The following is a 22,548-nucleotide window of genomic DNA, read 5'->3' as shown; positions in this document are numbered from 1 at the left end:
CTACACCCATGGTAAGTACCATAGTGTATCATCTGCACATGTTGGCATACTGGTGGTAATGATGTCAACAGAAGGCTACATACATAGGTAGCACAGCGGATAAGGTAATGAATGTAGTAATACGCAATGATGGACATGTAAATTGCAAGTGGCATGTTGCCCACACTGGACTCTGCAATGCAGATGTTTGAGGATGTTGATATGTGTGCAGTACTACACGACTGGTACAGGACACACAGGAGCACCCTAGCACTGCATGCTCACATATCATACCATGCTAGACAGCCCCAGCACACAAAACTAACTGTCACAGGAGGGAGAGTCCCCATATATGTCAGGGATACTGTGGTGGCAGGCCAGGTAGCATACATCCTACTAAGTATGGAACCACTGAGTGAAGGCTGAGTGTCTGTTATTTGACATGTGTATTACTGCAGGTATGAGCACATGGGTTTCCATCCAGTTATTGTACATCCTGACAGTACATGGTCTGTACACTTGTGTGCACTGAGACTGGACCCTAGCCATCTGACCCGTGTATTTCCATGTACATGTGCATAGTGCCTGCATATTTGCAGTGTTACCTACTGGAACTGGTACAGCTTGTTTGTTGTACAATGGACTACATGCAGCCCTGTTTACTGTAGCTTTCTTTGCATGCATGTTTGCTTGCAATTACCCTGGAATACTGATCACACCTGCAATGCATAGTTATAGAGCTGCTGTGGACCCCTAGTGCCATCTGCATAGCTTACTATATGTATGTCCATGTCCCACTTGACAGGATGCCACTGTTTGTCCTGTTCACATGTACATTGCCTGTGACACAGTGCATATGACTTACCTGGCATGTGTCCACGTGAGCAGTCATATATGCTACTGCTAACTAATCACAGGCACTACACCTTCACATATTCATCTTCTGTTGAACTACCTGCTTCGCTTGGGACAGCCTGCACCTGTCACCCCTGGGCTTTCAGATATTGGCAAAGGCTCTTGCTACCCCCATAGTGCCTATGTTAGGCAAGGCTCAAATGACAAACCCACCTTCATAGGTATCACAAGGGATAAGAAACTAAGAGTAATGCTACCCAACGCCAGAAGTCTAAACCTCCAGATGCATGCACCCAAAACACTCCTTGGCATGGAGAACATTGATATCTGTGCAGTAACAGATGCCTGGTTCAGGGCTACTGAGAGCACACCAGCACTACCAGGTTTAACCTGGTTGATTTCTTTGAAACAGTCACCAAGGCCATTGACGAGGGGAAGGTGGTTCACACAGCCTACCTGGACCTTGCAGAAGCCTTCACAACAATACCCCACTTGGGCATTCTAGAGAAGCTCACCAGCTTAAATATAAGCCCCTATGTCACTAGATGGATTGCACAGTGGCTCAAGGACAGAACCCACATGGTTAGAATTGCTGGAGCCATGCCAGACTCCAAACCAGTTACGAGTTGTGTCCCACAAGGCTCAGTCCTGGGACCTCTCTTGTTTGGTATATATTTATTGGAGGTACAGGCCAACATGGACGGACTGTGGCTGACCAAATATGCAGATGACTGCGAACTGGCCACCATAATCGACTCTCCAGCTGACACAAGCATCTTCCAAAGGGGCATCATAGAAACAGACAACTTGTGCCAGAGACATGGCCTTCAGCTGAACAGTGTTTAGAAAGGGGAATGTGCATCCTGTAGTCTGTTCACCTAGATGCCAAAAGGGACATTGTCCTCACACACACTAGCCCCCCTCAGCCAAAAACACACACTTGCCCATTGCAGGATTCAAACCCCTATCTGACTATGTTGTGACACTCGAGACGGACACATTAGCAGAGTGTGCTATTCGCATTACTGGGAGGTTTCCCTTCTCTTGCTATACTTATAGGGTGCTGACATCATCAGTGTTTAGAAAGGGAAATGTGCATCCTGTAGTCTGTTCTCCTAGTTGCCAAAAGGGACATTTCCTTCACACACAATTATCCCCCTCAGCCAAACACACACACTTGCCATTTGCAGAATTCAAATCCCTACCTAACTATATTATGACACTCGAGAAGGACACATTAGCAGAGTGAGCTATTCGCATTACTGGGAGGCTTCCCTTCTCTTGCTGTACTTATAGGGTGCTGACAACATCAGTGTTTAGAAAGGGAAATGTGCATCCTGTAGTCTGTTCACCTAGTTGACAAAAGGGACATTGTCCTCACACACACTAACCCCCCTCAGCCAAAAACACACACTTGCCATTTGCAGGATTCAAACCCCTATCTTACTATGGTATGACACTTGAGACAGACACATTAGCAGAGTGAGCTATTTGCATTACTGGGAGGCTTCCCTTCTCTTGCTGTACTTATAGGGTGCTGACAACATCAGTGTTTAGAAAGGGAAATGTGCATCCTGTAGTCTGTTCACCTAGTTGACAAAAGGGACATTGTCCTCACACACACACTTACCATTTTCAGGATTCAAACCCCTACCTAACTATGTTATGACATTTGAGACGGACGTATTAGTGGAGCATGCTATTCACATTACTGGGAGGTTTCCCTTCTCCTGCTATACTTATAGAGTGCTGACATCATCAGTGTTTAGAAAGGGGAATGTGCATCCTGTAGTCTGTTCTCCTAGTTGCCAAAAGGGACATTTCCCTCACACACACTAATCCCCCACTCAGACAAACACACACACTTGCCATTTGCAGGATTCAAACCCCTATTTAACTATGTTATGACACTTGAGACAGACGCATTAGCAGAGTGCACTATTCGCATTACTGGGAGGTTTGTCTTCTCCTGCTGTACTTATAGAGTGCTGACATCATCGGTGTTTAGAAAGGGGAATGTGCATCCTGTAGTGTGTTTTCCCAGTTGCCAAAAGGGACATTTCTCTCCCACAGACTTACACACACACCAACCCCACTCACTCACACACACACACACTAAGCATTTGCAGGATTCAAACTCCTACCTAACTATGTTATGACACTTGTGATGGACGCATTAGCAGAGCGCACTATTCGCATTACTGGGAAGGTTCTTTTCTCCTGCTTTACTTATAGGGTGCTGACATCATCGGTGTTTAGAAAGGGGAATGTGCATCCTGTGGGGAGGCAGACACCAAGCACACTCTGGCTAAGCTGTCATTCCCTTGGGCAAACAGCCTAGTGTTGACCTCTACACCCATATGTTTAATTGTCAAATGCACATTATTTGTTGCTGATAGACTGTTTGCACATCTTTATTGCCATAGCATTCCCTGTTTGTATGAACAACTTGTGCATCTGTGGAAGATGTTTGCATATGGGAGGGATCCACTATGTCACGTATGTCTCTGTAGTCATTTAACTGTGTGCACTGGGCAGACTGCTGTAATGTGGTTGGTTCCTGGAATAACACATAAAATACCAGATATGTGTGTCCAACTGCTAAACTGAGATTTGGCCTAAGTGTGTGAGCATGCCCAGTTCAGCCTTCCCATGGCATGTTGTCTGACATATGTCTCATTTATCAAAGTGTGTGAGCATGCCCAGTGTGAGCATTCCATATGTTGGACTCTACAGCCCACCACATTTGTGGATGAGTGTGAACTTCAACAAATATCACCCGTTTATGGTTGTGTGTTGTGTGTCATGTTGTGTAGTTACTGTACAACTGCTTTGTGTGTGAACACAACAGGATTATACTGTGCCTGCAGTGTTTGCATGGGATACTTTGCATACAGTTGTCAACATCCTTTCACACTGACCTAACACTGTAGTACTGTATAGTGTACTGGTAGTACTTTGACTGTGGTGGACAGTATCCTGGGCTTTAGTGCTATCACAGCTTTACATTTCGATAGTGAGCACAACAGCCTGGTTAGGGGCCAGTTATGTACATCTGACCATGTTGCATTCTGTTCAGATATGAACTACTTAAACCAGGCTTGTCCAACATTGGTAGTGTATTCCACAACATAGGTGTACATTTGCAAACACTAGCGATGTGCCCTAGTCCATGTCTAATGCTAGTTGGAGAGTGTGTTTGTCCTTCAACACACATTGTAAGTGGAGTTTGCCATGACATATGTCATGGTTAGTATACTGTGCCTCTGTCTACCTTTGACATGACAGTGATACCCAGGATAAAGCTACCATCTCCCATCCACTCATCAAGATTCCTATTGAGGAAGATTGATAAGTGACTCTATGGGTAGCCTGTACTGGGAGTTCACTCATGGGTGGGGTGGCTTCTGTGTTATGGATCATGCAGTACAGCTTGTCCTATGTAAGTCAGTGCTGGGGTTCAGGTCTCTCATGTGCATAGCTCACTGCCATTCAGATTGTACAAGGTGCAGCATGTTTATTGATACCAGCAACACAGGCAACACATGGCATCTGTGCAAGCTCTTTGATACTCCTGGTGAGGTACTGTTGGGGACTTTACGGTTGATGGAGGTGTCTGCTGAGGTACATCCCACAGGGGCTATTGTAGTCAATTGTACCACTGATGAAGGATGACTGCAGAGCCACAATGACCTCCCCTTATCTAGATCTGACAACCTTCATGATTAGGTGGGTATATGGTATGTTTCTGTAAACACTACAGCACATGTTTGTCCAATGCAGGATATCTATCACCTTGTGTCCCCAGGTCTCTCATTACATGTTAACTACATAATGGGTTAACACCTATGTGGTAATTGGTGGGCACTTACTGTATATCCACGGGGTTGACTATACACTTTTCTGCAATTAGCTTTCTGACATGGCTATGGCACCAGTTGTCTGTTTCTATGTGGCCCTTTTGTGGGATGCTTGTGTCAGCTGGTGGATCATATGTGGTGAGCAGTTTGTAGTCCTCTGCAAACATGTTCGGACACAGTCCTTCCATGTTTGCCTGTACCTATGGGACATATATACCAGACGAGGGAGATCCCAGGACCAAGCCTTGTGGGATGCCAGTTATATCTGGTTTGTAGTCTGACATGGCTGCAGCATGTCTGACCATGTCTGTTCTGTCCTTGGTCTGGTTTGCAACCCCTCTATTGACATAGGGGTTTATATTTAAGCTGTTGAGCTTATCTATAATGAACACGTAGGGTATTGTATAGAAGCCTTTGCAAGGTCCGGCTACGCTGTGTGGACCACATTGCCCTCATCAATGACCTTAATGACTGTTTCAATTGAGTCAAACATGTTTAGGGGCAGGATCTGCACTTAAGAAAGCCACACTGGGTAGGGTCCGGTGTCAGTAGGTCCCCAATATCTTTATGTCTGTGGTACATGCTGATCCTTTCCATAGCTGTGCAGACCGAGCTTCTCAGGATTCTGGGGTAGTAGTTTTCAGTATCCATTCAGGCAACACCTTTGTTGAGAAGGACCACTGTTGCTGTACACTGCTCTTTGGGTACATATTCTGTGGTAAGGCTGACATTGAGAAGTAGTGTGATTTGGCATTCCATTCATCTTGGAGTCCATGTTGCACTAAGCCCAGGACACCAGCTCATACCATTGCTGCTGTGTGTTTTGCTTTGTAGATGCTGGCTGTTACCTCAGCATCTGCAATGTCAGGGGGCCAGCTGTCTGCTGGGATAGATATTCTGCATTCGGGGGGGGGGGGTTTGCACTGCACCTGTCAGGATGTATGTTGGCAATATGTGTGTGTGTTTGTGATATTTGTGTGATTCAGAGCATATCTGTGAATTCCCAACATGGTTCCTACCATCAGTTGTGAAAGCCTTGGGATTATCCTTAGTGTCTTGTACAATTTGTATCTTCATAGGTTCATAGGTTCATACTAGGCTATCCACCCTAGGGCATTTGTTAGCCTAGCCAGAGTGTGTGTGGCTTTTGCCACCCCTTCCTATGTGAATATTATGGCCATTTATGATTTGCTTTGCTGTGCCTCTGTCTGGACATGACACAGTGAAGACCCCCAGTGTAACTCTACAATCATCCATCCACTTGGCAAGATTCCTGTTGAAGAGTGTCAGTGAGGGGCTCTGCCTAACATGGAGTGGGATTCTGGTCCAGGGTGTGGGGAGCCTCTGGATTATGTATCTGTCCCACCAGCACATCGTATTTCATTATTTGTTGAGGTTGACATCTCTCACTCTCACAGCTCCGATGGCTTTGAGTTTTCTGGGGTGGAGCATGTCCATTACTCCTGTGTTGGGCATGGCCTTCTACAACAGGCATGCAATGCCTCTGTGTAGGCAGTATGTGACTGCATTCAGCTGGGGTGTCTACAGCCAGGCAGCATATGACATATATTTGAGACCCTTTATCCTCTTGGTGAGGTACTTTTGAGGTCTTTCTAACTGCTGCAGGTGTCAGGTAAGGTACATCCCATATGAGGCATTGTACTAGATTATCGATGTGATAAGAGAACAGTATAGGGGCACAATGACCTCTGTTGACGTAGATGTGAATCCTTTCCTGATACGGTGTCAAATGTAGACAGTCTTCCTAGCCACATTGGCAATGTGGGTGTCACATAACAGGTTACTGTCCACTTGTGTCCCTAGGTCCTTGGTTACTCCTTCCATACATAATGGTTTACCACCTATGTGGTAATTTGTGGTACCTTGTTTGGTATTTGGTGGGACATTCATACTGTCCAGTGTCTTCAGGACGGCTGGGTGGGGTTCCTGTGTGTGAGAGTGTGGTCTGTAGCATGCTACAGACTGTACAGCAGTCTTGCCTACAGTTAGTTGCACATGGGTGGACTCCAATGCCTTGTGCATTGTCAGTTACCTGGACGTATGGGTGTCTGTGCTGAATATGGATACTCACCCTCCTTTTATGTTTTGTTCCAGGTTTTGGGGCCATGACACATGATATGTGGTATAACCTGGTAGTGCTGGTGTGCTGTCAGGAGGCTTGCAGCAGGTTTCTGTCACTGCACAGACATCAATGTTCTCCATACTGGGATGGCCTTGGGAGCATGCATATTGGGGTTTACACATCTGGCATTGGTCAGCATTACCCTTATGTTTCTTTCCACTTATGTTTTCTAGGGTGGTGGGTCAGTCTTTTCAGCCTTGCCTACAAAAGGCTCTATGGAGGTGGAAAAGGCCTTATCCAATATCCAGACGCCCAGGGGTAACAGGTGCAAGCCATCCCAAGAACAGCTGTGTGGCTTGTCAAGCATGACATCCCAAGCAGACAGACATTGATCCCCTTGAATGACACCAGTAAGTGTGCCACTTGCTATGACTGATCATTCCGTGTTTGTACTGTGGCATTATTCTTGGTAAGGGTAGGATGCTGCAAACGGTGAGTGTCATACCTGCCTGGACTACATAATCAGAGAGCTCATCTATGTCTCTTTTCATGTAGTGTAGGGAGGTACATCTCAGGTCATTCACACCAGCATGGACTATGACTGCATCATATTTCTACTTGCTTTGGAGTGACCTGCATACTTCTGTTATGTGGCGTATTGTGGCAGCCTACAGGCAGCTTACTGTACCCTTTCCCTTGTTCAGTCTGGTGTGCAGGACAGCAGTGTGGCTGACTATGGAGTCACCTATTACAACTGTATCAGGCATGTTGTTTCTCCTTCTGGCCTGTGACTGTTTGGCACACCAGCTTTGTGTACTATGTGTTGCATGTGCTATGTTTGGAGGTTGTTTGATTGGGTGTCTGCTTTAGAGGCCTCTGTTGGTGTGCTGTGTTTGTAATTTGTGCCTCCGGGAATGTTTTTCTGTGTTTATGTGTTTGGTTTGCAGTTGTGATAGGTCTATGTGGGACTGTGTTTGTGGTGTGTGTGGTTACCTTCTCCTCCTGACTAGTTTTGGGAGTACTGAGTTGACGGAGCTCAGCCTCCAGTTTGGATAGATGGTTGCATCTCTCACATATATTTGCATTTCTTGGGTGGAGTTGCGGGTTGTCTGTGTACTTGGGGCAGGTGTAACATTGCCTCAGGATTCACAGATTCAACTTGTTGTGGCTGGCCTTAGTGGATTGTATGTGTGGACAGATTTTATTGCCATACTACTGATCAGTGATTACTTCATTGTTTATGTTTGCTCTATCATGTAGTAGCTTCCTCATTCTCTTGCATGGTTTGGTTATGGCTGGTGTCCACCATGCCAGATTCCTGCGTGTATGGCATTGTGTCTTGTTTTAATTTAGGATTGCATAATCCAAGCATTCCTGGCAGTGTTCATGGAATGGCTGTATTACAGGTTCTGAGGTGTGGCCCATATTTTGCACCTGCACAGGACCTTTAATAGATTCCACATCAGTTTGGAGGAGTGCAAATATTGCTTTACACATGTTTTCCACTGTGGTTTTCTGGCCAGGGACTGTGGTCAGGATTTGTATATCCAGTGTGATTACTCTATGGTCTGGTTTTACCAGTGAGCAATACACTTCTAGTCTTGCCATCCAGTACCCATGTTGCTGATTATCACATCCAGTATGCTTAACCCTCTTGTGGGAGTGGTACGTTGTTCCTGGGCCTTTTGGTTTATGGATTCTATGAACTTTTGTCCTACACTGTTGGAGCTAGTATAATGCTCCCAGTCTATGTCTGGGTATTTTCAGTCACCCAATATAATGTCGTTTGGAGGACTTGATATATTCATGTATTCCAGCATAGGCCAGGTGCAGTTTCTGGTGTTGGGACAGTAGTCTGTAGCAGGCTATAAACTGGGGGGCAGTTTTAGCCACTGTTACTTGACCATGGCTAGTCCATGCTGCTTTTTGTTGTGGTACCAACATGGGGGTGTGGTTATCCTTGACAATTCTTGCTAGTCACCCTCCTTTTGTAGCTTGTTCCATGTTTTGAGGCTGTACAGCACAGTATGAGGTGTAACCTGGTAGTGTTAGGGTGCTGTTGTGAGCCTTGACTCAGTTTTCTGTTACAGCGCAGATATCAACATTCTCCATACTGGGTGAATTTAGACTGCATGCATTTTGCTGTTTCGACTTATCCCTTATCTTATTCTTATCCCTTCTGATACCTATGGAGATAGGTTTGTGTTTTGAGCCTTACCTATTCAGGGCACACTGTGGGTAACAACAGCCTTTGCCAGTATCCATACGGCCTGCACTGATAGGTGCACACCAGTCCTAGCAGGTGGTGCATCATGTCATGCTCAGCATGTCATCCCAGACTGGCACACATTGGATCCCCTTTGACTAACTGCGATACTTCAGTCAATTATTGCACTTGATCATCTCATTGTCATGTTGTGGCATGATGCTTGGTGAGGGTAGGATGTTAGTCAGGGTCCTCAGGTGTGCATATAGTACATGGTGTTACATTACTTAACACATAGCATTCATGCCTCAGGTGGTGCTGCAGGGCTGCCTCTGTCGGATGCGCATATTACCCTTCCCTGTACATGTTTGAGAGCAGGTTGTGTCATGTTAGGCATCCCTGTTACTATATGAGTGAGTCAGAGAGGGGTATCATTCCCAGGGTTCCTACTGAGCCAGTGTATGTGCTATGCGTTGCTTCTTTGCCAAGGCCAGGGCATACTGGGCACGCCTCCTTCTGCCTACTGGGGCAGGCTCAGGTTGTTCCTCCTCCGAGTCACGCTCTGCCTGTGATGGCCTTTGCAATGGTGGGGGGCTGTTTGGCCCGGCCCTATGCTGGTCCTGCTGCAGCTGTTTTCGCAAGATCATATTATGTAGCATAGCACATACCATGACAATTTGGGTATATGTAGTTGGTGTGTACTGCAAGGCTCCACCAGATGTGTCCAGACACCGGAACCGTGACTTGAGCAGCCCAAACACATGCTCTATTACATTACGTGTTTGTGCGTGTGCCTCATTATGGCGTTCCTGTTCAGATGTGTGTGCGTTTCTGATGGGTGTCATCAGCCACAGCTCCAGTGCATAACCTGCATCCCCCACTAGGTGTCCATGCGGGATGTCCCCATTGGCAAATGTCTGGTACAGCTGCGTCAAATGCCAGATGTGGGAATCATGGTAGCTCCCAGGACAGCCAGCACACACATTCATTATTATGCCCTGGGCATCACACACAACCTGGCAGTTGATGGAGGGGAAGCCCTTGCGGTTGATGTATGCCCTACCCCGCTCACCGGCTGGTGCTTTGATGCGTATGTGCGTGCAGTCTATTGCACCCACTACCTCAGGGTATTCCGCTATTTGCTGGAAGAGACGATATTGCTGGCCAATACCTCACGGGCATTGGGGAAATATACATGATCACCGACATGTGCTGACATGGCATCCAGGAACTGGTGCAGTACCCTGGAGGCTGATGCCTGTGATATCCCCATCATATCACCAGTTGGTCTCTGGAAGGTACCTGTTGCTAGTATTCTTAGGCCAACACATACCTTGGTTTCCACTGGGATGGGTTCCCATCTGTTGGTTCTGTGTGTGAGGCGTGGCCTGCACAGCTCCACTATTTGCTGCAGGAGGTCTCTGTCCACTCTATAGCGCTCTACTATCTCCAGCTCATGTAACCCATGATAGGTGACCCTGGGCCTGTACACTCTTCTCCGTCTCCTCACTGTGGGTTGTCTGGCAGCATCTGCATTGTCACCACCCTCAGCAAGTCGCCTATGTCTCATTATGACAGCTATGGCAGCCCCTAACATTTCTGCTCTGAGTTCAGCTTTTTCAGTTTTCACTTCTGATAATTTAACTCCTGTCTTGCAGTGTCTCTTGAGAGAAACATCCTACACTGCTGTTTGCAGAGTTTTAAATGCTGGGCTGGCCTACTATTCTGCCTGTGTAATTGCCTGCATCTAATTGTTTTCACCTGCTAGCTCCAGCAGTATTCCCTGTTAGCTTCCTACTAAATCTGTTGCTTCCTTTTTCCTTTCTGTTTCCTCAGGGTGGAGCCGTGTGTAAACCAGCAGAAACACGCTCACAGTGGCTTACACGCGCGCACACATACTTACATGGTTCAGAATCTGCTTATTCGGATTAAAACGCCTGCATGCCCATGCAAACAGTGTTAAACATCTCCCAACACGCTCCCACATGCTCAGTCTGCCTTACACGTGCGCACACTGCCTTACTCGCGCTTCATGGCACGCACACGTGCACATACACATCCAGCAAGAAACTTTGGTGTAGGCAACAGTGTACACCTTCCATTTCTTGACTTTCTCATGCTTATTTAGTGGCACACCTCTTTCCATGATATCTGTCTGACATCTGTCATGTAACTCTGACCTCCAATGAACTGCATTTCTTTCTACCATTCCCCCCTGTGATGTCACCTATCTCCTACTCTGTTCCTCCCCCTTCTGTAACTCTTACACTACTCAGACTGTGCTCATTTGCTATGTGACAGTGGAATTCAGTATCCTAACACTCATTTGCATCAGATTGCCTACTAATGCTTAGTTACATGTCTTAGACTCAGCTTCCCCCCTTAGCAACCACTACACGGTGGCCATGTTGGTTTTGGTCTGCTGGTCCCTGCATTGACATTCCATGTATTGCATAAAACCCACATTTGTGGGTTTAAAACCTTTGTTTTTATGTTTTATACAGCGCAGCCCGTTTGCGCGGGGCTGCGCTGGGTTTAAACATCAGCAATCGCCGAAAAAAAAAATAATATTTTTAATATATTTGCATCAGGTTACTTTGCCAATGGCCACATATTTGGCCATTGGCATGCTGCCTGACACATATGCACCCTTTATTTGGAGCTGACATGGCTCCATTGCAGTTTTTGCAGAAACGTACTCAGTTGTCAACTGAGTACATTTCTGCAGCTAAAACGGCTCTTACACAGGCTGTTCTGGGCTTCCTGGATCGCTAATCATCCTCATTTGCATGCTATTCGGCTGCAAGTGAGGTGATTAGCTTATCCACGCCCACTCCGTGTAAGAGCCGTTTTAGCTTGTCTCTTACACTGACTTTGGGCTGTTCCTGGATCGCGAAGGCTGCATGGAGTCTTACACTACTCTTAGACTCTGTGCAAGCCTTCGTGAATCCGGCCCTACTACTTCCATGGGTCCCTGAACATTAGCTATAAGTAAAGTGAACTAGCTACAATTTTAATTAATACTATTTAATTTACTACATGTTCCATTACAAGATAACAGAACTTTGTTTTTTTATAAAACTAAGGCACTCATTTCACCTAATGACTTAACAGCAATAAACTGTTTGATTTCAGTATTTTAAGATTATACCTTTAAATTATGTGACTGTGCTTAATTGGCTTAATTGTATAACAAGTATGAGTCACTAGGATAGTATTTAAACTTGTTTTTTCTTTCTGAGCACTATTGTCTGAAGAAGTTAGGAAAAGTGTTTCCTAACAAAAAGCGCTTTACACTTTGTGACTCTGATTTTGTGCAGCCAGATTGTTTTTAACTTTTTATTGCTTGGCAGTTACCGGAGTGTGCACCGGACTACTGATTGCTGTAAGCTTGTTTTACTCAGCTATTAAACCTTGTTGGACTTTGTAGTGTACACTCGTCTTGTCTTGTGCCTATTAGTTTTTGGACGTTTTTAGTAAACATGTCTTTTGTGAAGTCGAACGGCACTGAGAGTCCATTTCTAACACAGACTCAAACTCAAACTGAAGTTGGGAACCTGACCTTACTAATTGAAGTTATGAATCAAAGGCAGGACGATCTGGTTACATGCATGGATACTTTATTGCAAAACACCCGAACGGAGGGAAGTTCAAACATGAACAACATTACTGTTTCTAGTGCAGGTACCGATGTGATGAGCACTTTGAGAAACACTCATCTGAATACTGGTACCGGTAGTGTTACTGAAGCAAGGGACTGTGGAATTCAATCCACAATACCTGCCGATATGGCAGGGCACACTACACCAGGGCTTATTGGAGTCCCGGATTTAAATTCATGGCTCAGGGATGAGCCTAAACTACTTGGTGACAACATTACCGACAACTTAGTTGGACAACCGGCGACTGGGAGTGTGAGTATTGTGGAGAAACTAAAACTGTTTGATTTTAAACTTGTTAAAATAAGTAAACTACAGCTAAAAGTGAAGTACTCTAGTGAATGTCTTAAAGAGAAGATTGTGCCAAAAGGCTTGCGTTTTTGTCAGTATCCTACTGGTCTAGTTTAAGATTCTGCCTTTCACATGGAACTAGTGACATTTTTCAACACTCAGGGGTTAGAATTATTGAAGATTATGTCCAATCATTATCAGGTGCACATTAATGAATTATCTAATGAAGTTGCTACCCTTGACGAAGAAATTAAAAGGGACCTTGACTTCCAAAGATATCATTTTAAATATAACAGGACTTTTACCAGTATTAATAACTTACTGTCAAAAACTAGGGACACTAAAATTAGGAAAATTAACAGGGACCAAAGGGACTATGCAAATGGATCAGCTTACCCAGACCCACCCCTTCACAAATATGGAATGCCCCTAGAGGTTTTAATGCCACAAGGGGCACATCTGATAATAGTAACATCAATCAAAATGAGGGTTTACCAGGGTCTAGAAACCAAGGGGCACTAAATGAGAATGAAGCCCACCAAAACAACTACTTCACAGACCAGGATGTTGAGGACAAAAATTCTCAGATGGCGGGTGTGAGTTCAAATAATGTTCCAAAAAACTCCATGAATCATCGGGGGTAGGGGGTGAACAAATCTACCCCCAAGCAACAGAGAAAATACAACACAAGGAGGAACCACAACAACAGGAACAAGAGGTGACCTTTCACCAAAGGGCCAGTTCAAACAACCCCTCTTGTAAAGTTGTAATGAATAAAAGCTGAGATTTTAAAATTTACAACTTTACCAAATACACTATCGACCCTCTATTAGTTGAAATTTTTGCAAAAGGACTTACATTCAGTCCAACTCATGCTACTGATTTAGGGTCCTTATTACTGGACTTTAAACTTTATACTAGAAAACTCAATTTACAATTAATGTTGGGTAACGGGAACTACAATGGGAACCCAAACTTGTGTATTTCTAGTACATTTAATCCCCCTTTACATCCGTCCATTTTACTATTTGAAAGAATGTGCAAAATGGACTTTAGGGCTTTTATTAACCATCAACACAAGTCTGAATTAAGGACCAATTTGAACAAGAACGAACAAGATGCTCTAAGCAACTTTAGACTTTTACCAGTTCGCCTAATGAAACCTAACAAAGGAGGTGGACTAGTTATTATGCACAAAATGGACTACAAGGAAAGAATGGGGAAATACTTGAAAGCAACGCATATATTAAAGTGAGCCTGAACGAATTGAACACAGCATACAACCGTATCAGAATTTTCCTGAATGATATGCTCATTGACTCACTTATCGACCTTGACATGTTTAACTATTTGTCAGTACTATCGCCTAGACTACCTGTACTTTTTGGAATACCTAAAATCCACAAGAATCAAGGAGATCCACTTATGCGCCCCTTAGTGGACGCTTGACAATCAATCACCTGTTCTTGTGCTAAGGTGATAGATGACATTCTGAAGAGATTTGTGGCCCTGGAACCTCAGATTTGCAAAGATTCTTGGACATTTTTGATGAGTATTAACTCTTTAGCTTATAATGAGCACTTTTGTTTTTTAACAGTGGATGTTTGCAATCTATACACAGTAATCCCACAAACCTTGGGAATAGAATGGGTTATCAACCACATGAGATTTAAAGGGGCAGAACATTCAGAACTGAGGTTGGTGGAGGAATTGCTAGGTATAACACTGTCCAACAACTATATTACCTTTGAAAAAGAATTTTTCAGACAGCAGATTAGTGTAGCTATGGGCTCCCCTTGTGGAGCTAGTTTCGCCAATTTAGTCATGGCTAAATGGGAAAAAGACACCATTTTTGATAACCCTGGACTGAATGAGTGTATTTATTATTACACCCGCTTTTTAGACGAAATTTTTATGATTATTAAAGGGGGTGTTGAACTAGCTTCTGAAATTTTGGAGCAGTTTAATAGGTCCACCACCTTTCTCAGGTTTACTAGTAACTTTCATATAGCTTCTATGAGCTTCTTGGATGTTGAACTATCTAAAGATAGAGCCCAGAAAAAATACCTAGCAAGGATTTTCTGAAAGAGTACTTACTCTAACTCATTCTTGCAATACACTAGTTTTCACCAGCTACACCAGAAGAGGAGTGTAGTGAAGGGCCAACTGGTACGAGCGGCCAGGATGACTATGGAGGATGACCACTTCTTTCAGTAATGTGAACTTTTGAAGTCCATGTTCCTCAAGAGGGGGTACCCCACTGAGTTGATTGCTGACCTTATAAGGGAGGTGAGTAGTAAAAGGGCCTCTGGCCACTTCAGACCCATCCTCTCCCAAGGATGGACAGCAGCCCACACTTTGGAAACCAACGTCTCAGTAGAGATAGAACTGAGTAACCCCGTAGTTAGGAATAGCATTGGACCACAAAAGGAGCAAAATTGTTTGAGATTCGTGACTACATTCTTTTTAGATTATGAAGCCCTGATCAGAATACTGGGCAAAAACTGGCAGTTGTTACTGTCCGATAGGGATATAAAAGAAAAGTTGGGAGACAAACCGCTGGTCACCTGGAAAAAAGGAAGGAACCTAAAAAAACTTACTGAAAGTAGTAACAGCACTTTTAGAGGCACCCCAGGGACATTTAAATGTGAGGCATGTAACCAGTGTCGACACATTGCTACAGGGTCAAAATTCATTATTAGGGGGTGAGACTATTTCCTGAAGAACAAGTTTAATTGTAACTCCAAAGCCTTAGTCTACGTAGCATTATGTCAGTGCTGCCCTAGTTTTTATGTAGGCAAGACTGATCGTAAGTTTAAGGAGAGGATTTACGAACATGTTTATTACATTAACAAAAGGAAAATGGAGAGCCCACTAGCTAGACATTACATTGAAAACCCTAACCACAGTTTCAAATTTAAGGCCATCGACTCAATTGAGATGAATAGTAGAGGAGAGGTGTCTACACTTATGTTGGAGAAATTGGAACTTTTGTGGCAGTTGAGACTCAATGCATGCTTTCCACCAGGCTTGAATGAAATGACTTCTATTCTATGTGTGCTAAAATTAAAGAGCCTTAAGAGATAGTAGCTGCACATACATTATTTTTGTTTGATGGTTAAATAATAGATGCTCATTAGCCCTAGGGATGTTATAATTGCTAAGTTACACCCACCTTTTATAGGCTAAAGGAAACGTTACACAACACAGTTGTTTATGAAAAAACTACTACTTCCACGGGTCCCTGAACATTAGCTATAAATAAAGTGAACTAACTATGATTTTAATTAATACTATTTAATTTGCTACGTGTTCCGTTACACGATAACAGAACTTTGTTTTTTTTATAAAACTAAGGCACTCATTTTACCTAATGAATTAAGAACAACAAACTGTTTGACTTCAGTATTTTAGGATTATACCTTTAAATTATATGACTGTGTTTAATTGACTTAATTGTATAGCAAGTATGAATCACTAGGATAGTACTTAAACTTGTTTTTTCATTCTGAGCACTATTGTCTGAAGAAGTTAGGAGAAGTGTTTCCTAACGAAAAGCGTTTTACACTTTGTGACTCAGATTTTGTGCAGCCAGATCGTTTTTAACTTTTTATTGCTTGGCAGTTACCGGAGTGTGCACCGGACTACTGATTGCTGTAAGCTTGTTTTACTCAGCTATTAAACCTTGTTGGACTTTGCAGTGTACGTTCGTCGTGTCTTGTGCCTATCAAAATAAACATGTGACAGAGCCATCCAATCACATTAAGTAGCTGATTACACATTAAAAAGGTTTTACAACACCTTTTTTACATCATTCTTAAAAAATAAGATAAAAACATTTAGAACTAATACACATAACAGCATGTTAATGATATTGCGTTTGTTTATTTTTCCTTTTTTGGACATGAATTATGATGCCCACTCTAGCTCCAAGAAATTGACACAATCCACTTTTAGATATTATAAATATTGTTATTTAATATACTGGTTCAGTATGCTGTCCCATTCCTTCCTGATTTTCCCTACTTTTCTTATTCCCTTAGTAGCATGCATTTTAATTAATACATCAGGACAGGCAAGTGTAATTTACTATTTCTAGAATATGTTATTGATCTTCAAACCCAGCAGAAAAAGGCAACAACTTGGGTACATTTGTTATCAAATAAAAATACAGCTACATTTTACAGTATATACTAACAGAGCCCAGTGATCATCCTGGTGCTTTAGTAAAGACAGCAGGAAGAAAGATACACTACTTACCAAGTTTATTATCTCTGGAACAGGCTCCCCATCCATATGAAGCAGAGTTACTCTCTATCCCAAGAGCAACTTGGCCAATGGATGGGCCATTGGAAATTCAACTCTGGTCTGGCACCTACATCTCTGATGGACAGAGGCAGTCAATAAATTACCTCCTATATAAATCAAATTTATGGGTCACATGTGGGTTGCACAGCTTGGCTTATATTGGTCCTAGTGGCAGTCAGCCTAGTTTATACCTATGAACCTATTATAATCCATCACACTGATGTAGACACCCATGGTCTGAAAAAGTCTAATCTAACTCAAAAAAGACAATGTCGAAGTAATTGGTACCTAATATGCCAGGTTTCCAAATATAAGGAGATATTCTTGTTCGTGTTATAGAATGAAGTTTCCCATTGCACAATAAACAATTGTAACAATTAAAAAAGAAACAACCAATAGTATACAAACCATTGTAAACAAGCCAAAACATCCCCAGTTTAACTAAAGCCTTCAGAGTAACTCTTAAGGACATCACTGGAACTACTGAGTTGTCAGACTTTCCAACCTACACTTTGCTGTGCCAAAATTATGACCAAGAAATGTGAAAATAAGTTATGGGCCAAAATCATTCACCCATTGTACTAATTGAATTATCAGGATGAATGGGATTAGCATATTGTGTGCAATTCAGAAAAAATAGCTATATAACAAGCCAGTTGAAATAACATGTCCAGCTGTGTTATACACTAATAAGTGAATAATGAAGTGTCGCATATGCTAATGAGGTAAAGATATGTCAGAGTGATTCAGATACATTTAAACATCATGCAGAAATGCTGTGCCCATCTTAGCTTTGTACACAACCAGATGCTCTTGTTCAAGCAGTGTAAGATAGTGAACAATGTCAGGGGTTGTCACAAATGTCATATACCTGTTTCTACATGAAGCTGTCATAGCAGCTACTGCAGCTAACAGTGAGCAAAGCTGCCCAGGAAGTGCTGGGTCTTCTGACCACATTTAACATTTCATGCTCTTCATGAAATGATAGTGGACCATTACTGTGCGAACAGGGATATCAGACTACAAATAGTCTGCAGCCCCGTGGGAATTATGGTGTACTCATCCCAGTGGTTACTAAGGTAAGTATGGCTTTACATATATTTGCTACAGGGACATTTCAGTGACCCACTGGAGACATGGTGGGGGTACTTTAGGCATCTGCTTTGAGAATACTCCACCAATTCATCAGTGCTATGCTTCACTATATGGGGAGACATATGTGGTTCCCATGTACCCCAGAGGGGGGAAACACACCATGTGGTACTTCTATACTATAGCCTACTTTCCTGAGGTGCAGGGGCCATAGACTGCACCCATATTGAAATAAAGGCCCCACCTAGTGAACAGGGAAGGAGGTATGTGAACCACAAGAGGTATCACTCCATCAACTATCAAGTGGTCTGTAGTGTGCAGAGTATCATCTATAATGTGTATGGAGGCCACCCAGGCAGTTTTCATGACTCCAACATATGGAATACATGTGATCTCTATCAACAGTTTGTAAGGGGTGACTTCCCATAGGGGCATCTTGTGGATAATTCTGGATATGCCGTGGAGCCCTGGCTGACACCAATTCAAAATCTTCATTACCAAACTAAACATGGTTAAAATTATACCCTATCATAAACCAGAAACATAGTAAATAACAAAAGCGGTGAACCAGCCACTTAGGACAATTCAGTGAGATATTCCTGCAATTTCAGCCGTTGATACTGGCAATAGTAAGTCACCAAACTGTTAATCGAAACAAACCAAAAACCATATGCAGAGCTGCAGCACCTGTGCTGACATGAAACGATGACACTTCGTTGTAAAAATAGATATCCTTTTAATCAAGAACAAAAACAGGAACAAAAAAGGAATAAGCGCTTTCACGCGGTGCAACCGCGCTTCTTCAGATTTCATTAATACATAAAAGAGATCCAGCTTATATTCCGCACTAGGCGGGACCTTACATCAATTAGCTAAACCATTTAATCAATTAGTAGACTTGCTGCTAGGCAACTGTTGCATGGAATGTGTATCAACATTATAAACATGTAAGCATAAAGCACATCGATATACATATAGTCAACAAATGTGCTGTGTTCCTGTACAAACTAAAACTGTGCAAGAGCCATTTAATAAAAACATTGATGGAGCATCTCATTCACGAACATTAAAAACAATGAGCTCAAGCTATATCTGTAAAAAACTCTTTCAAAGTCAAATTATATAGATTAAACAGACCACAATGTATTGGTCATATTGTTCACAAAACAATCAAGACACTCGATCGCATCACTCCATTATAATTATAACTAAACCCTAGACCCCAAAAATGTATTTGTACCCTTCGATAAAGCACACTTCGAACATTACAGATCTTAAACTTTTTATAAACTGCATACAGCGTTGAAATATATATCTCGCTTAAACAATTACGATCATCAAAATAAAAAACTAAAATAACAAAGAACAAGTATACGATACCATATATGTTCATAAGCTCTCCTTGAGCACACTAGATACCAAATTTCTTGCGTTTAACATCATCAACCTTACTAGACATAGCGGTATGGAACTGAAAGTTCAAACGTAAAGCCGCTGTAGTGTGCAGAGTATCATCTATAATGTGTATGGAGGCCACCCAGGCAGTTTTCATGACTCCAACATATGGAATACATGTGATCTCTATCAACAGTTTGTAAGGGGTGACTTCCCATAGGGGCATCTTGTGGATAATTCTGGATATGCCGTGGAGCCCTGGCTGACACCAATTCAAAATCTTCATTACCAAACTAAACATGGTTAAAATTATACCCTATCATAAACCAGAAACATCATAGGACATGGCATCATAGGACATGTGTTTGGGCTGCTGAAGTAAAAAAGAAAATAATCTCTCCATACCGTCAAGCCAAATAAAATTTATTAAAAAACGACAAAGCTTTCGGATATCAAAAACATCCTTCCTCAGTGTCTTACACAAAAAAAAAGTTAAAACCAACATTTATACTAGTAGCACATGACACAGCCATTAATTGATTAAGCTGAACACCCAGTTCTTAAAGATACAGAAACAGTGATAAGAGGGATAAGAAGTATATACATATCTTCCTCTCATTTTTTTCTAATTTTCCTTTGTTTATTTTTTAGAATAGGTTTTAGTGTAACTTGTTTATTTAAGTCCGGGTCTTTATCTGCTTCAAGCCTCACTATCCATTCATATTCTTTCATGTCCACATTATTAATATGGTCTCCATGTCTAATACTTGGGTATGCAATAGATATGACCCTGAAGTCAAATTCATGAGCAGCACCCATTGCAGAAATGTGGCAAGCCAGTGAGTTAGTAGGTATATTCCCTATGAATCTCTGATCTATGCTCAATAATTCTATCCCTCAGTCACCTGACTGATTTGCCCACATAAAATCCTGAACATTTCTTACATGTGGCACGATATATAATACCAGTGGTATTACACGTCGCTGTACAGTGAAAAATGAATCTCCTGCCACTCATAGGATGTATATATTCTGGGCACTGATTAATACTCGTGCAACATGAACAATTGTGACATGGAAAAGTACCTTTTTTCTTAAACTTAATTCCTTGTGTATTATTCAAAGAAAAATCTTTGTAACTTAATAGTTGTTTCAAATTATTACAATTACGATAGGTAAACATAGGTTGATCTGAGAGCCATTTCTCATGACCAGGTATAGATTTCAGGACAAATCAATTTTTTCTTATAACATTCTCAATTGTTCTGCTCATTCTATTATATGTCATGAGATATCTAAGGGGTTGTCCATTACCAGGACTCATAGTGTCAGTATTGGAATCCTCTTTAACAGAAAAGTAGGGTCTGGCTGCAGAGTCCCTTAATGTCAGGGCATCCCTCCTAGCTGTCTCTATTTCTGTCATATTGTATCCCTTTTCCAAAAATCTTACAGTCATTTCCTGCATCTGAGCATTACATACCTCCAGCTCTGTACTAAGTCGACTAGCTCTTAAGTACTGACTTTTTAAGATACTCTTAAAAGTTCTCCTCGAGTGCATACTTTTTTTATGGAGATATTTATTTACTTTGGGCTGCTGAAGTCACAGTGCCCCTGCCTGCAAACATCTGGTGGTGCCCTGCAATAAGAACTGCCACATGGGCAACTGTGTGTGCTCTGTTATATGATATAGTAAAGAAGCTCATACAGCAGGGTGGCCTCTTGTAGGGAACACAGTTTCCAGTACCACAGGCATCAGCAGATGAGTCAGATGAGAAGTTAAAGATAAGCCAGCAGCAGGGCATGGCCATACTAGATGGAGGTGGCACAATGTTCAGCAACACTAGCAAAGAGACAGTAGACTGCACAAAGTCTGACTAATTAATGATACAAGAGCTAAGAAGATACATGCAGTAAAAATGATGCATACAAAAATAATGGGCTGTGCTTACCCATGCATAGGCTGAACACACTGTATATCAGACATAGGCAATCTAAGTAACAATTTACCAAGAGCAGGACACAATTATCATCATTTGCACAGGTGGAGAAGGGACTCCATAGCTACATAACACCTAAGAAGACACATACCTAAAGTAAAACTGATGCATACAAATCACAAGACCACATTTACCTATGCATAGACTGGCCACACTGTGGATATGACATTGGCGACCCAAGTAACAATGTACAAAGGGAAGGGAAAGACACAGTTATCATCATTTGTACAGGTGGGGAAGGAAGTACAGGAGTGCATTTCGTTCACAGGGAATTGTGTGAATGAGGTATGTGAAAAGAAAAGTTGTTTTTAGGGGAAGTGTCTGAAATGCTATGTGGCGGTTAATGTCAAGAAGGACTAGGGTCACTGGATGTTTAGGATGCGATGGGGGCTGTTGTGGTATGTGTGTTTGCCTACTGGGCACAACCTCAACATCGCATGCATGATAGAGGGTTCAGCTTCTTGTGCACACTCCTGCCTACGACAGTTGGCTCTGCTAGAAGTTTCACTATCTGTCCCATGACCTTGGCTAGTTGTTGGTATACTACCTGACCATGACTGACAGGTATTGGAGGAAGTGCCAGCATGACAATCACCATGACTATGGTGACGACCTGTCCTGAGTGTAGCCACATCTACAACTGTAGGAGCAGGATCTCACTCATCCAGTGCCAGGTTGAGTAACATTTGAGGACGTTGCAGATGACTGGCCACAAAGACAGCCCCCTGCTTCTGACAGATGATGATCCAGAATAGACACTGCATATTTCAAAGTGTGATTCATTCTAGTCAATGAGTCACACATATGTTTTATACACTCCTAG

The sequence above is a fragment of the Protopterus annectens genome, chromosome 1.part2 (genome assembly GCF_019279795.1).
Source record: "Protopterus annectens isolate FY-2018-M chromosome 1.part2, PAN1.0, whole genome shotgun sequence".
In the NCBI taxonomy this organism is placed as follows: domain Eukaryota; kingdom Metazoa; phylum Chordata; order Ceratodontiformes; family Protopteridae; genus Protopterus; species Protopterus annectens.
Note: the sequence above shows the minus strand (reverse complement) of the source record.